The sequence below is a fragment of the Tachypleus tridentatus genome, chromosome 3, assembly GCF_004210375.1.
Source record: "Tachypleus tridentatus isolate NWPU-2018 chromosome 3, ASM421037v1, whole genome shotgun sequence".
In the NCBI taxonomy this organism is placed as follows: Eukaryota; Metazoa; Arthropoda; class Merostomata; order Xiphosura; family Limulidae; genus Tachypleus; species Tachypleus tridentatus.
In genome coordinates, this window is record NC_134827.1 from 97,805,514 (window position 1) to 97,822,333 (window position 16,820).

The 16,820-nt window shown below is 33.8% G+C and overlaps 1 long non-coding RNA gene across 1 annotated transcript; it reads left to right on the forward strand.

Moving 5' to 3' along the window:
• The first annotated feature begins 2,559 nt into the window (after positions 1-2,559).
• On the forward strand, positions 2,560-5,119 carry LOC143246142 (uncharacterized). The gene is made up of 3 exons (XR_013025816.1): positions 2,560-2,720; positions 3,189-3,285; positions 4,493-5,119. It is a non-coding gene; the product is annotated as an uncharacterized LOC143246142 (long non-coding RNA).
• Positions 5,120-16,820: the final 11,701 nt, after the last annotated feature.

Here is a 16,820-nt window from a genome sequence, read left to right on the forward strand (position 1 = left end):
AAGAGATTCTGGAATCTGCGAGAGGAGATTAAGTTCTTCATGGAGAGCAAACGTCAGAATGTGGACTTCTTGAGCAATGAGAACTGGCTGAATGACTTAGCATTCCTCACAGACATTACACAGCATCTGTCTGATTTAAACTTAAAACTACAAGGGAAAAGTCAACTTGTGAATAAGTTGTTTGAGCATATTTGTGCTTTTGAGAAGAAATTGGAACTTTTCCAGGTTCAGTTGAGAAGAGCCATATTGACCCATTTTACATGTCTTGCAACCAGGAAACTGGAATTTCCTAATCTGGATTGCACCAAATATGGAACCAGTGTACAAAAGCTGCGTGATGAGTTTGCAAACAGATTTCCAGATTTCAGACAAACTGAAATTAGATTGAAATTGTTCGCTCAACCTTTGATTTGGCAGTGGAAGACAGTCCTGATGATTGCCAAATGGAACTCATTGAACTGCAGGCTGACATGGACACTAAAAGGAAATTCTCTGAAAACAGTTTGCTAGAGTTTTACAAACTCTGTGTACGTGAAAAGTTTCCCAATTTGTCCCGTCATGCACAAAGAATTGCCTCCCTTTTTTGGTAGCACCTACTGCTGTGAGCAATTTTTCTCCAAAATGAAGCTCATCAAAACCAAATGTAGAAGTCAGCTGACTGATGAACATTTGACCAGTCAGTTAAGAGTGGCAACCACTTCTGTCAAAGCTGATATTGACAAGCTCTGCAAGGACTCTAAATTTCAAGTGTCGCACTAAAATGATCACTCATGCAAAAATATAAAATATTATTGCTTGCATTTTGAGAATTTTTTTAAATTTATTGTGCATGTACACGAATAAGATTGTTTTTTAAGTGGCCCCGCTTGATTGATGAAGTTGGTTATATGGCCCACCGACGAAAAATGTTGCACACCCCTGTACTTATATCATTTCTAGAACCAAAAGCATTTTGATTCAAAAACAAATGTTTAATTTAAGTATAGTATATTTCAAAAGACCCACAAACTCGAGTTATTTCGAATAAATAACTGTTCTTTTTAGGTTGACTGATGTTGTGTGACGATTATGAAAAAGGATATATACATCACGTGAGCAGGAAATGTTAGTCGATGTGGTCGCGAAAGCTGACCAATCCCAATTGAATCGGAGAGCGTGTACCTGAAATATGAAGGCGTGTGCTTAGTTCAAAGTAACAAAGTATTGAATACTGTACTAGTGAAGATAGTTACGTAATTATACAGGACAATAACATTAATATATATATACTGAAATATACAAATAGAGGGTTTAGTTTATTCAAGAAAGTGAAAATATGATAAAAAATAAAACGTCAAACTAAGAATGTTCTTATAACTTTCTGAAGGTAAGGCAGTTCGTGAAGAACAACTAGAAGCACGAGGGCTGCTCTAATCACGTAGGATATAACCGTTACTCCTATAACGCACCCACGGCTCAAAGTGGGTAATGCAATTTTTTCTTGTGGTATGAGAAATAGAAACTGTTATGTTTTATAAAAACACTTTTGTTTTTTTAAACAGATTTCAAATTGCTAAATTTATATAAAAAAAGGCATAACACATACCGAAAGTTCCTGAAAACTGTTATACTACGAAATAAGTCATCTGTTATAACCCTATAATCTGTTATGAATGTTTGAATTTTACTGAAGTATCAGTCACTACTGTTTTTCTTTCACTAATCCCAAACACTCAAAGAGAACATCACATTTTTTATATCATTGTTAAAGAAGTAATGATTTATTATCTTTTGTGTTTTATTTTTAATAATCAAATGAGAAATGTGATGCTATTGTAGATTTTTTAAAACCTGAACAGTATGAGTAATACGTAAACGGATTTTAAATAATGAAGGAGCAAAATATATTTCCGAGTGGGCTTAGCAATAAGTATAGGGAATTAGAACTCTAAAATATAGAGTTTAATTTTCCGCAATGAGCAGATCACAGATAGCCCTTTGTGTCATTTTGAAATAAACACCTACCAAACAAAGAAATAGTAAAATTGCGCTAAGGGAAAATAAACATGTGGTCAACGTTTCAGCGAAACGACCTTTATCATGTCCGTTGGTGCATGTTTTGAGGCCAACATGTTGACCACGTGATTATTATTAACCTCACACTGCTTTTGACAAGTCACTTCTGAGCACATTTCCAACTGTTTTCACACAAAACTTCCAAACTAGAATGAGTTTAGTTTATGTTTCATTTACTTCGCTGATTCCACACCAGTGTTTAGTTCCGAATGAACAAATACAATTTAGTAAAACCGGTTTCTTCTCACTGCTGTAGCATTACGTATGGAATTCGCCATTAGAAGGTATTTATGGGCGTATGGTCTCTTTCTGTGACGTCACTAACTTTTACGCTGATAATTTATCACAACTAATTCATACAGTGAGCACGTCATGATTTGATTGTTATTTTATCGGCTCTTCTTTTATCTGATTGTTTTAAAGTACACATAACTATTTGTAGAACAACATATTTATTTCTAAACTGGACAACTTATATTCAGGAACATGTCCTTCATGGGTAGCATGGATAACGGTAGAGCCACCATTTGAGATTCTGATTAGTTAATAAAGGAAGCAACGCGTGATGTTGGAGATACAACCTGAGCATGCGTACACCGAGAATCTAACACATCATGACTGTATATATAAGAATGTTAGCTGCTCCTACAAGTTCCAAAGATTTTGTAAGATGGATGTATCGAATAATTATTAAGTTATTTAAAACCAGCGTAGCTGCTTAATTCTGTCTGAGTGGGTAAAGTGTCATTGGCATTAGTAACAACACCTTCGAGTTTAACAGGGAAATTGTTTATATAATATTTCAATTCGATCTTTATGGAATGATGAGCTGAAAGGTGCTTAGCTGAGGCCTATTCATATTTGATAAAAAAATTTTATGGTAAAAAAGTGTTGATAATTGTTCTTTTAAGAAAAATAAAATTAATAAATATTTTTATTATACTGAATTAAAGATAAGGGAATAAAATATTTGTATTTCAGTTTATGAATAAAGAAATTCTCTTAAAAAATATGAAAACGTATGATGTTATGAAATTATTATGAATTGTTAGATTATAAAACAACTTTCTGTTTAATATATTTTTAGTAAATTAGGGAGAGTACGTTACTAGTTCTGTATTGTTTCGTTCCAGGTGGCGACAGAAGAAGTTATCTTTCTTTCAAGACCTTGGCATCCCAGGACCAAAACCAAACTTTTTCTTTGGAAACCTGAAAGAGTTTCAAACCAAGGTTTAGAGAAATTTATTTAACTCTAATAATGAAAAAAAGAATGACGTACTTGTGAATGAAAATTATAATTAAAATTTTATCTTTTTTGCTATGATACAGACAAATAAGCATTAATGCTAAAGCCTAACAATCATTTCACAGCAGTCATAGATTATTAAAATCTTCGAAAGTAAGGACTACTAAATGGGAATTTTAAGCTGGAAGATCTAAATCTCTGGTTAAAATCTTTCTCTTTTTAAAGTGAAAAATGTGCAGTTAAGACAATTGTGTTATGAGTTTTTTTCCCACCCAGCTGGAATAGGCACAGGACTAAATTTACAGGATTAACATTTCGGTGAACAACTGATCAACTCTGTACAAATTACTACTACAACGAAAGACCAAACAAAACACAAAACTACGTCCAAAATTCTGTTGCAACAAAAGGCCAAACTAAACACAACTCTTTACCAACTTCTGCTGCAACTGCAGATAAAAAAAAAACAACTCTGCAAGACCTTCTGTTACAATAACATGTCAAAAGAAACAGCAATACCATAAAAGGAACTGCTGCAATGACAGACTACGAAAATCAACATATTAGTAGGCTAATCGTGCTTTATATCAACTTCTTACAATATTGTCCATAACTTCTCTTGTTTTATAATTACTTACATAAGACGAGTTAACTCGAAATTCTATGTTAAATATTTACTGTCAATATTGTTTTAATGAAGGTTAACAGAAATAATTAATAATCTTTAAAATTGTTTAATTCTGCAACCTGTGTATTTCTCGAAACTGAATTGTATCAAAGCCTAAGTATTTTTTTAAAAGTGGATTGTAGCAAGGCATGAGAAATTCTCAACCTGAATTGTAACAAGGCCTAGGTAATTTTCGAAAGTGGATTGTAACAACACTTGCGAAATTTTCAAAAGTGAATTGTAAAAAAGGCTTAAGTAATTATCAAAACTGAATTGTAACAAGGGTTAATTAATTTTCAAAAGTGGATTTTTATCAGGCTTAAGTAATTTTCATATGTGAATTGCAACAAAGTTTAAGTAATTTTTATATATGAATTGCAAAAAAGTTTAAGTAATTTTCAAAAGTGTATTGTAAAGTCGTCAAAATTTATCGTAAGTATTTCATTATCGATTAAACTGTTGTCTAACATTTTATTTTGTACTCGGAATAAATAATTAATGGATGTTTGGTTCTGTTTTTAAAGGGTGCTATTAAATGTCACGAAGAATGGATAAAAAATATGGCAAAATTTGTGGGTAAGTTTCTTTCACAGATTGAAGTACATAGTAATACACAGTTTTGTACAATTGAATATTGATATATCTTTCACTTATTGCCGCCTGTTGAAAGCAGTGAAAGCTTTTCAATAAACTTCATTCTTTTACTATTAGAATCCAAACATAAAATAGAAATATTACAGATGGTTTAAATTTTACCTCTCGATTTATGACTATTACTTCTGTTTTTTGCAAGCAACAAGTACGAAGAGGAATCGAGATTTTTTTAGTCCTAATGTGTTTAAGACATTAAATTAACTTATACAGTAAAGTAAACGTCTGGAAAAAAAGTGATTTCTAAGTTTTCTCAGCAGCCGGAATTTAATTGTAGAAAAGTAAAATAGTCTTCTCACATTTAGAGCTGAAACTCCGAGCAGTAGAAACATATAGTTTTCCTAGAAAGGTATCTTTAAGTATATCTCAGTTTTGAAGTGAAATCAGCGTAAATAAAACTCTCAGCGTTTGTTAAAAAATGTGCATTAGCTGCTGAAATAGCGTGGACGTTGAAAACTCTTATCATAAGTTCCCACCATCATAAAATTTAACATAAGCTTATCCTGGATAAATAAGTATAATATTTAATATACTAATATCCATTTAACATGGTTATCAAATTTTTTTTTGATACTTGACCAATAAGGTGACGTTTTATATAAATATATTTCAGGTAAAGATTGTCATCGTACACACACCAATATTGAACGTTTTTACACAATTGGTTAAAAAGTGGAATCTACAGTACGAAATGATTAAAAGGTGTGTCTGTGTTAACTGTTTTGAAGATTAATTTATGATTTATTTTCTTGATTCTATAATGGACGTTTACCAATTATTATCCTCGCGGATTTGGACCTCTTGAAACAAATACAAATTAAAGATTTCCACAAATTTACGGGTAGACCGGTAAGAATAAAAATCATCTGCATAGAAATTTGAAAACAATTATTTTAATTAGTAAAATAATGTCATAGAAAATTTTATACAAAAGTGAAATGTTCAGTGTGGATAACTTACATTAAGAAGCAATATATTCAAATGACACTTTGACTGAAAAATATTTGGAATAGATACATATTTTAATCGATAGTTGAATATTAGCACTAAAATAATTTATAATTTCTCTTTTCCTTCCATCTTTTTCTTTGTATATGTATTTAGGTATGTTTGTTTGTTTTTGAATTTCGCACAAAGCTACTCGAGGGCTATCTGTACTAGCCGTCCCTAATTTAATTTTTTTCCAACTAATAGTGGGATAGACCGTGACATTATAACGCCCCTACGGCTGAAGGGGGCGAGCACGTTTGGCGCGACCGGGATGCGATCACGCGACCTTCAGATTACGAGTCGCACGCTTGGCCATGCCGGGCCAGGTTATTAGGAGAATAATTAGTGTAAACCATAGGACATCATATTGTAGAAGTTCTCATGAAACTGTAACTTTTATAGTAAACGTATCTTAGTCAGTAGTTAAACGTGTATATTTCTACAGATGTTCATCCCTGGAGGCGCGCAGCCAGTCAATGAATTAAAATCACAATTGACTTTGCAACGAGGAGAACATTGGAAGGAAGTTCGTAGTCTCCTCACTCCTACCTTCAGTTCCAGTAAAATGAGACAGGTCAGTATTGTATTTGTCTATAACTTAAGCATTATTTTAATGTGGTCTGACAACAGTAACTATCGTCAGAAACTTCTTTTATAAATCTACGTTATCAGTTTTACCAATTTAATCACTGCTTTAGAGATTAGTAAAAACTCATCACCGAACAGAAATATTCTATTCATATAGAAGATACGAAGTATATCTACTGTCTTTCTGTATACTCGTCCGTCTGTAGCTTTGTTTTCTATGTATCTGTTTGTATAGACAGGTATAAATAATAAGGAATATTGTTTTAATTATTATGTTCTAGATTTGCGGTTTTCTTACGAATATTTTATTTTCCTGCCACGTTTCGTAAACAGAACAAAACTCATACGTTGTTATTATATTATTCATATCATTTCTATTCCAGTAGATGTTGAAGATAACGCTAAAGACTGGGATTCAAAACTTGTTTGGTTAAAGCATGGATGATCCATTGTGTAGCTTTTATTTAACAATAAACAAAGGGCGTTAATGATTGATAGCTCTCAAAACATTGTTAAATACATATTGTCTGTGATAGTGTTTAAATAACATTGTTAAACAATATTTAAATCAGTAACAATATTTACAAGTAGATTTGATAACTACAGTAATTATTATTAAATCTTCAGTATAGAAATATTTACATAATTATTGGGTCCATAATCTATATTTTCATACAGGAGATAAACATAGATTTTATAGCGTAATGTCACTATCTAAAGAATCAATGGGATGACAAATTCATATTATATAAAACAATTCATTGGCAAATATGGTTAAAATGTGTCATGTTATTTGTTGTAGTCTTTAACAATTAATAATATTAAAGGCTTTTCAAGATAATTTTGTATGTAATTGGTAACCCATTAGCATTGCGTAGTATGTGCGTCAGACATAGTAAAGAGTGCCGTAAAGCTATTCATAATACAAATAAAGAAATGTAATTCGAAAAACTGTAGCTTTATAAATAATTAAAAATCAACATTACTACATCATCATAATTATAATATTTATTAATAGTTAATATTCTGGTGATAATTCTATATGTTTATTTTTCGATTTATTATGTTGTATTACACAATCTGCAATAAGCTAATTCATGCAGAAATCTGTTGGAGTCCTTATGGTAAAAATTGCTGGAAAACCCCAGACAGAATTTTGATATATACGAGATGTAAAATGGGCTGACAACCAATGTCATTGGTCAAACTGCTTTTGGAATCCAGACAAATGTCCAACAGAATCCAGAAGATCCTTTTCTAATTAATTCCAGAGCTATTTTCAACATTCAGACATCCGAATTTCTCATCTTTTTATTAAGTATATTTTGAATTAGGTTTAATTTGATGTCAAAAGTTAATTTTGATTCTTTTTTTCCTCACCAGTCGTTTATTTTTTTAATGTTAGATACAATGCTGCTCAAAATCGTATGGGTAGCCCAAGAGTTGGCGGTGAGTGGTGATGACTAGCTACCTTCCCTCTAGTCTTATACTGCTAAATTAGGGACGACTAGCACAGATAGCCCTCGAGTAGCTTTGTGCGAAATTCAAAAACAAACAAACAAAATCGTATGACTCAACCACTTATTTCAGTAAAACTTCGAAAATTAAAATAAGAAAAGGGAAAATAAAATTAAAAAAACTCTTTTTAACATTTAATAGTAAAAATGTGAACAATATGAAATTAGCCTAAATACTACTAGCTGGTCAAAAGCTTGAGACCATACTGAAACGAATCGTTAATTGGTAAACACGTAACGAAATTTAGCCATTTGTTTCAAGCATTAGCGTTGTCAACATTTCCCACTAACATTTCCTATTTTACCCTGGGTAACATGGCAGAGGTTAAAAAGTTAACAGAGTTTGAACATGGATGAATTATCGAGCTGCAAAAGCAAGATCTCTTTCAACATGCCATCGCTGGTGAGATTGGGCGTAACAAAACAGCTGTTGCAAGTTTCTTAAAAGAAGCTGAGGAATACGGAACGAGAATGTAGTCGGGCCAAGAAAATTTCGCCGGCGTTGAGGAGGAGGATTCCACGGGTTGTTCGGCAAGACACCATCCGATCGTCGAACCAGATTAAGGCCCTTACAAATACAGAAAGCAGCTCAACAATAAGGGAGCATTTACGAGTAACAGGCTTTAAAAACGGTAAACGTCTTCAAAGGCCAACGCCCTACCACACCACGACACAGTGGAGAAGGTTCCATCATGATCTAGGGTGCTTTCTCCTTCCATGGAACAATGGAGCTTCAGGTTATACAAGGGCGTCAAACACCAGCTGACTACATTGGAATGTCGGAGAGAACATCCTTATTGACTGAAGACCCTCGCTTGTGTGGAAATGACTGTTCTTTCAGCAGGACAACGCTGCAATCCACAATGCGCGCAGAACAAAGGACTTTTTCATGGCAAATAACGTGATTCTTTTGAACCATCCAGTGTGTTCGCCCGAACTGAACCCCATTGAAAATGTCTGGGGGTGGATGGCAAGGGAAAGTGTATAGAAATGGACGTCAATTCCAAACAGTGCATAATCTTCGTGAAGCCATCTTCACCACTTGGAATAACATTCCGGCCAGCCTTCTGCAAACGCTTATATTAACTATGCCACAGCGAACGTTTGCAGTGATTCGCAATGACGGCCGTGCAACTCACTACTAAGACATTTTGCTGGGAATTTCCTACCCTGTTTAGGACTTCTTTCTGGTATTGTCTCAAACTTTTGACCAGCTAGTATTTAGGCTAATTTTCCCATTTCACATTTCAAATGTTCACATTTTCCCTATTAAATGCTAAAAAGGTTTTATTTTTATTTCCCTTTTCTTATTTTCATCTTTTGAAGCTCTACTCAAATATGTGATTGACTCTAACATCATACAATGCATATTTTTTCTTTATGTTCATTGGCTTTATGATTTTGGCCAGCAGTGTATATCCAGGAAATAAAAGCTTGTAGTATCACATACACGTGAGATACTTTATAATAATACTCTTATGTTGATACATCACACACACAGACTACATATATATAAAGTTACATAAAATGTTATACGTTTGGCACATTTACGACAGAAAGTGTTCGTACACTTTCGTCCCGAGTGGTTTTTTGCTCATAACTAAAAAAATATCACGAGTAGGCTAATAGAAGTATAGTATATTATAAATATTATACTAACACACATCTACATACATTTTTATGTAAATTAAACTACAAATAAACTGTTTATAAACAAATAACCAAAAATAGGAGGAGCAGAAAGTGTTCGTACAGTTCTGAACGTGTGAAAAAAAACTGTTATTCCCGTAAAAATTTATTTAGTTTGGCAAATAAACTACATTATACCATTCCAGAACTAGACACTGGGTTCATGATTATTGGAATTTAGCCAGCAAAAAAATGTACATTTAGCGCCGTTTCTGTCATTATCTGTTGGTCATTATAGCGAACAGGAAACAACTTCCAGTGATTTAAAAAAACGAATTATTGTAAAATACAAGTCTCGTGTGTCTCTTTCCGGTATTGCTACAGAACTTAATGTGCCAAAATCTACTGTTCAAAGCATCATTGCCAATTTTAAGCTTACTGGATCAACTGCTGACCTCCCTCGTTTCGGACGCCCACAAAATTCCAGAGAGAACCAAGAGGAAGGTTCTAAAAGCAGTTAGTAGGAATCCTCGTTTAACACGTAATGACATACAGAAACTAATAAGAGAAAGTGGGACTGAAGTAAGCATCTCTACAGTTACGCTCTTCTCGGTTCAAAGCATTCCGTCTTTGTAGAACTTCATATTTAAAGCCTGTTCATTTAGAAGCACAATTGAGGTATGCAAGAAAGCATGTAGATAAACCCTTTACCTATTAGAAGAGTATTCTCTGGTTAGACGAGACTAAAATAGAGCTTTTCGGCCACAATGATGTTCACTATATTTTCCGTAAGAAGGGAGAACGAAATCTTCCAAAGAACACCGTCCCTACAGTTACACACGGAGGTGGCTCGATCATGCTATGGGGTTCCTTCATCTCTTCTGGTGTAGGCAGCCTTCACCGCGTCAACGGAATCATGAAAAAAGAAGGGTACGTTGATATATTAGGCACTTGTATCAAGAATGATGGTCGGAACGTGCGGTTTGGGCGTCGTTGGATCTTCCAGCACGACAATGACCCTAAACACACATCGAAATATGTGCAACCATGGTTGCAGAGGAACCATATAAGCGTTCTGGAGTGGCCATCACAGTCACCCGATCTCAACGCAATTGAAAACGTTTGGCATGAGTTTAAGACCAGGGTTAATCAGCGTCATTTGAAAAACTTGCAAGAGTTGGAGGCCTTCTGTAAAGATGAATGGAAGAAAATGCCAGTCGAGTACTGTCAAACGACCATTAAAGTAGACGTACGAACACTTTCTGCACCTCCTATGTTTGGTTATTTGTTTATAAACAGTTTATTTGTCGTGCAATTTACATAAAAATTTATGTACATGTGTGTTAGTATAATATTTATAATATACTCTGCTGTCATTATCCTAATCGTGATACTTTTTAAGCTATAATGAGAAAACTACTCACAACCCAGGTGTACGAACACTTTCTGTCGTAACTGTACATAGACTAATAACAATCTTGGGTTACAGGGTCCACTTAGTACTGGTGCAAAATTTTATGTTTTTAGATACTTTCCTCTTGAGGCTATGATGTTCAAACGTAAACAAATACGCAAGTGCGTGTCTGTCTGTCTATGATTTTATTTCTATTATATGGTTTTTCGATAGTCTTCCTAATTAAAAAAAATGCACACGCGAGCGAGCACGTGGATAAGATAAGTAATAATACAGGTGGACATGCTCAGGATCTCCTCAGTATTGGTGCTTTCTACTTTGTCTCTTTAAAGATATGAGCACGCGTGTATGCACAAATATAAGTAATAATATACAGGTTATTATTATTATTGTGTGATTCTTTTTTATCATGTTGTTACAATGGAATTCTAGTTTCAACTCACGATGTTCAATCCTTTCGATTGATGTATTTGTCCACGCCCAAGGTCCCATAGATTACTTTATTCTACTCCAACCTAAAATCTGAAGGTTGACTGGTAGAAATTATACTAGCGATTCTACTAAAAGGTGCATATTTGAGATATAAATATATATTGTGATATATTTAGTAGAATGGCTAGCATAATTTATTCTTACACTTACTCTCTTCAGAATATAATATATAATGCTTACACTATTAGGGAGTCGAGAAAAGTTTTCAAAATCTATATATAAAATATACCTAATATAATTAAATATTTCAAAGGTTACTCGGTAGTCTTCAACTTTGATCTGATCTTAGAATATTCGGCTTTAGAAAATATAGGCCATCTGGAGTAAAAATATGTTAACATTTGAAGTTTTAAACGAAGAAAAAACTACTTATGACAAAAGACACAGCTGACCAGAGCATGATTTGAATTATCTTGTATTTGAATGTAGAAAGTGTTTAATTCAGATATATATAGAGATTTACTGAGAAACGGCCTTGATTTTTAGTGTGCTTTCCTGAGTTTACAACATCTTTTATCCAATTCGAAAACTGGTGGACATCATATGCCATCAGGTATTCTCAACACCAGGAAGATCCTTAATCGAAGGAATTACGAAAGTAATAGAGGAAAGACGAGGAAATCCAGCTGTAAGAAATTTTTCTGTCTTTCATCATATAGATAATAACTGTTACTTTTACTAAATAATCGGGAGGAAACAATCCCAAAATATCCTGTGAATTAGTGATAAACAATTCTGGCTCTGAAGTGGTTTTTGAAGTAATTTCATTTAAAGAACAGAATTTCTCATCAGAAACACCTGTGGTTTAGGTATAGCTATCTCTAATTATTAGTTTTATAAATGGCTCACATTTGAAAATAAGAAGTAATTTTATAAGCATCAAATCTCTAATGTTGGATGATTCGATCTGCATCCTGACACATTAACTGTAAAGTCAGGTCTAACCAAAATATGTTTGTGTGTGAATTAATCTAATGTAATCTTAAAAATACCAGATATTAAACATCTCTGAAAATTGAGTATATATAAATATATATATGCCATACAATATTGGTATTGTATTCTGATCAGTAATAAAAATAAATCAGGTAGACGTACGTACGTCCCACGAAAATATAGTTGAATAAAAAAAGGAAAACATTTCTAACACTGCCTATAATAGTATCAAGAGCTACGGCTAATGAACATTCCCTCTTGTTTTAGCTTCGAAGATCTGATCTTCTTCAGATGATGTTGGATGCTCGTATGGCAAGAGAAGACATTCAAAATGTGACTGCTAAACAGTTAACAGCTGGTGAAGACGAGCCAACAGAAAATGATTCTGCTGATAGAAAAGGTAAACATAAACATGACGTATTTTAAAGATTAAAAACAAAATACAATCTTAAAGTATCTACAATAATGACCGAGATACAGGTGTCTGTGAAACTGTTTTAAATTATCAACTGAGTTTAATTTTATAGGCTAGTAACGATAAATAATGTTCTATGTGTTTTTCAGGTTATTGTTTCACTATATATGTATATATGTGGGTTTAATGCATGGTAAAACATTACCTTAGTGTGGGATTCTTTTGGGATCATCATGGATCTGTAACGCTTCATGACCTTTTGATCATTTCTGTAATTGGTCGGTCTAAGGTAAACCGACATAGTAGCTTTGACGATGTTAAAGTTATTTGTTTCAAATCTGGGTGTGTCGGTATTCGCTGAGGAACTTTTGTCAACTTTTTTTTCAAGTTGAAATACTGTTCCTTGTGTATATTGAACTTGCGGCCAAACAGTATTTTTATATTCTCCTAACGGAATCTTGTCTCTTTCATTTAACCACCAACAAGTCTCACGTGCTAGACCCTCGAGCTTCTAGTTGTCACAGCGATCATGTGACTGAGTGAGTTCTCTTACACAACGTGTACAAACTTATGCAATACACTATACGTGTACATCCAGGAGTCACCAACTGTAAACAGTGGAAACTGGACGGCGAAGTTGTTATTACTAGAAAACGGTCATAGAATCAGGAAAAAAAATTAAAGCAAATATCACGTGATAAGCACTGATGTCCTGTTCGCCATCCTTTGGTTTACATCGATCATACGCTTCATCAGTTTAATATATTTGTGGTTTACGTCATCATAGTTGCTCTTCATAAGATATGATGACACAAGTAGCGTCTCAGCCACTATTGCATCAGTTGTTTCTGCTGAGCCTCATTCTAAGGTGAAAGGCCGTACTGGTGCTGGATAAAACATACCTAATGTGGTTGACATACACTTGCTCGTTCTTCCTTTCTTCCACTCGTCCGTTTTTATAATTAAACCGGGTTTTCGAATTGTCGTAAGGTTTATCAGTGTACGATCGTATTGCTTAAATATGAATACCAGCCCGTTAAGTATTGTTGCTGAGGGAATTCTGTGATGGAGACAAAAATGTACACACAATTGGTTTTTAGCAGTAGTTGGTGTCGTGGGTTCATTTATACCGTCGGTTGAGATGAAGCCCTAAGATGTTACTTAACCTCAAATATGCCTTCAGTGTAAGTGTTGTAAACTGACCATGGTACCAAATTATCGGACAATTCGAACTTGGATTGCTTTGTAACGAGAACGTGTTTCCAGTTTTTGTCACTCCATTAATTGTGGTCCAGTGCTCGTTTCAACCTTTCGTAGGTCCGGCATGGCCAGGTGGTTGAGGCACTCGATTCGTAATCTGAGGATAGCGGGTTCGAATCCCCGTCACACCAAACACACTCGCCCTTTCAGCTGTGTGGACGTTATAAAGTAACGGTCAATCCCACTATTCGTTAGCAAAAGAGTAGTCAAAGAGTTGGCGGTTTGGTAGGTAGAGCACAGATATCCTATTGTGTAGCTTTATGGTTAACTCAAAGCAAACATAAATTGCTACATACACACACACACATGCAAATATGTGAAAAAGCTGGATAGGCAATACAAAATATCTACTAATTCAAAAACTACATCTTCCATGATCGTGTGTGCTGAGTGGAGATCTCGAATATATGAACAAATGTGTGTTTGGTTTATATGTATTTGGTTTGGAATATAAGACCTATCATGAAGGTTTAGAAAAATGATATGAAACAATATTGTTGAATAATTGGTGAGTCTTTTACGCTGAAGGATTAGATGTTGTTTTAGTGAATTTGTTAGTCCGCAGGTCTGTTAATTCAGTTTTGTTAATTCAATTCATTACCAACAGAAAGATGAAGTTCTAATCTATCAAATGTTACATAATGACACATTGTTTGAAGTACAGATTATATTACCTATTTTGACTTCAGTTTTGAAAGTTTTTCTTGCAGTGCTTAGATTGAGAAGTTTTGGGAATTATTTTAAAGCTCTTATGCCATGCCTAAAAAATCCAGTTAAATGGAGATAGTTAAAGGACACTGTTTGCTTTTTCATGTTGTTACTCTGTTCTTATATGCATTGTATATGTGAATTAAAATTACTTAGTGAACTAGTACCATTGGTATAAGAATGTAATATAATTTATAATTAAATATTATTATATTATAATATAATTTCACGTGACTTGCTGATGACGTCTGCCAATTGTACCGTAATTAACCAACTCTACGGTACAGTTATTTAAAACAGCTCCTCATGCATGCCAGGCGTTATGCAGGAAATTTCCTGTGAGAAAAATCCCACACTACCTTCCAGCAGCACCTATTGATCAAAAATGCAAGCATACAGTAAGCGATCCAAGGACACTGGTATCGCGAATCCGAATACAATTGACAAACCAAAGCGAACAGTGTCAACTGAGTTCCAAGTAGGGCATTTCAAGCGTTTGTTTGTAAAAGAAAATTAACTCTAGTATACGCTAAATGGTTAGTTTAATAGTTTGCAACATTAAATAGAATATAATTTTTTTAGTCATTTTCACTCTAGCCCGGGTTACAAGAGATTGTGACTTGGGTGACAAACTCATGGAACAAAATTACAGACAACTGTATTGCCAACGCGTTACAAGCAGGCTACTTGGATAAGAAATTCTCATTCCATGAAACCTCTATAAAGCCAATAGTTCATATGATATTATATATGAGTATATGAATATTTTGTGTCTGAAAAGGATGTTACATATTCTTTCAAACAGCGAAAAATGCTTAAGCAATGTGAACATGTAGTCGTGATACATGTTTTCTAAAGGATGTCACGTAACTTGCTGGTTTAGTATCTAAGTAAGTCTTGTGTGTGTGTGTGTGTGTATTTCATTCAACATAAGTATCTAAAAAAACATATACTTTCGGACGAAATTTCCAAATTTAAATTTTTGTTATTTCTTTGGAGCAGTGTAATCTTACCATTCTTATGTTCATACTCATGAATATTTATATCTTAATTTTGTTTTATATTCATGGAAGCATTACTTATATGATTTAATTGTGTTTATTAAAATATGTTTAATTGAAAGAATGTTTAATTAATTGAATTTTACTAAATCGTCAGCCCCCCAGTGGCTCAGCGGTATGTCTGCGGACTTACATGCTAAAATCCGGGTTTCGATACCCGTGGTGGGCAGAGCACAGATAGCCCATTGTGTAGCTTTGTGCTTAATTCAAAACAACAACAACTAAATCGTTAACGTGTGTTAATAAAGCTTATTTTTGCAGCTGATAACACTGAGTAATCTTATAGCCTGACTAAAATACGAAACATAACCAACACAACCTTAACACCTCATTCCTTCTCCATCACGATTGGTACGTTGTAGAAAGCAGACATAAACTGCCAATAAAACTATGTAACATAAATTTTGTTCCTGGATAGAATGGGTTATTTCTTAATTACTTATGTTGTAAAAGTACAGAACATGGCCATTATTTTATTCAAACTTTGTTTTTTGTTTTCAAAAAGTGGTTTTTGAAGTAATTTCATTTAAAAAAACAGAATTTCTCATCAACATCAGATATCATTATCTATTGTGTATGATAACACTGGACTTTTATTAAGTAGATCTGAAAACTGATAAAATAATCTCCTACCGGGTCGTTGCCTTATGTTCATGTTAATTACGTCCCAAGTTCGGAAGACCCTGTGGTTTAGGTATAGCTATCTGTAATTATTCAGTTTTATAAATGACTCGCATTTGAAAATAAGAAGTAATTTTATAAGCATCAAATCTCTGATGTTGGATGATTCGATCCGCATTCTGACACATTAACTGTGAATTCAGGCCTAACCAAATATGTTTGTGTGTGAACTAATCTAATCTAATCTATACAAAAAAAAAAAATATATGCCATACAATAGTTTCCTTCCCTCTAGTCTTACACTGCTAAATTAGGGACGGCTAGCGTAGATAGCCCTCGTGTAGCTCTGCGAGAAATTCAAACAACACATCTAAAATATCTCGTTTTTATTCCAGGTAATTGAGCGTATCAAGTTTACTAGAATAGTTTTGTCGTTCACTAACGTACACTTTTGATATCTACTACTGTACTGTTCGCCAGTATCTGTTGTGTCCAGTTTTGTTAAATATGGAATGAAAATGTTTCTATGAAAACCACATAACAAAACTTCAGATGAAAAGCACATCATTT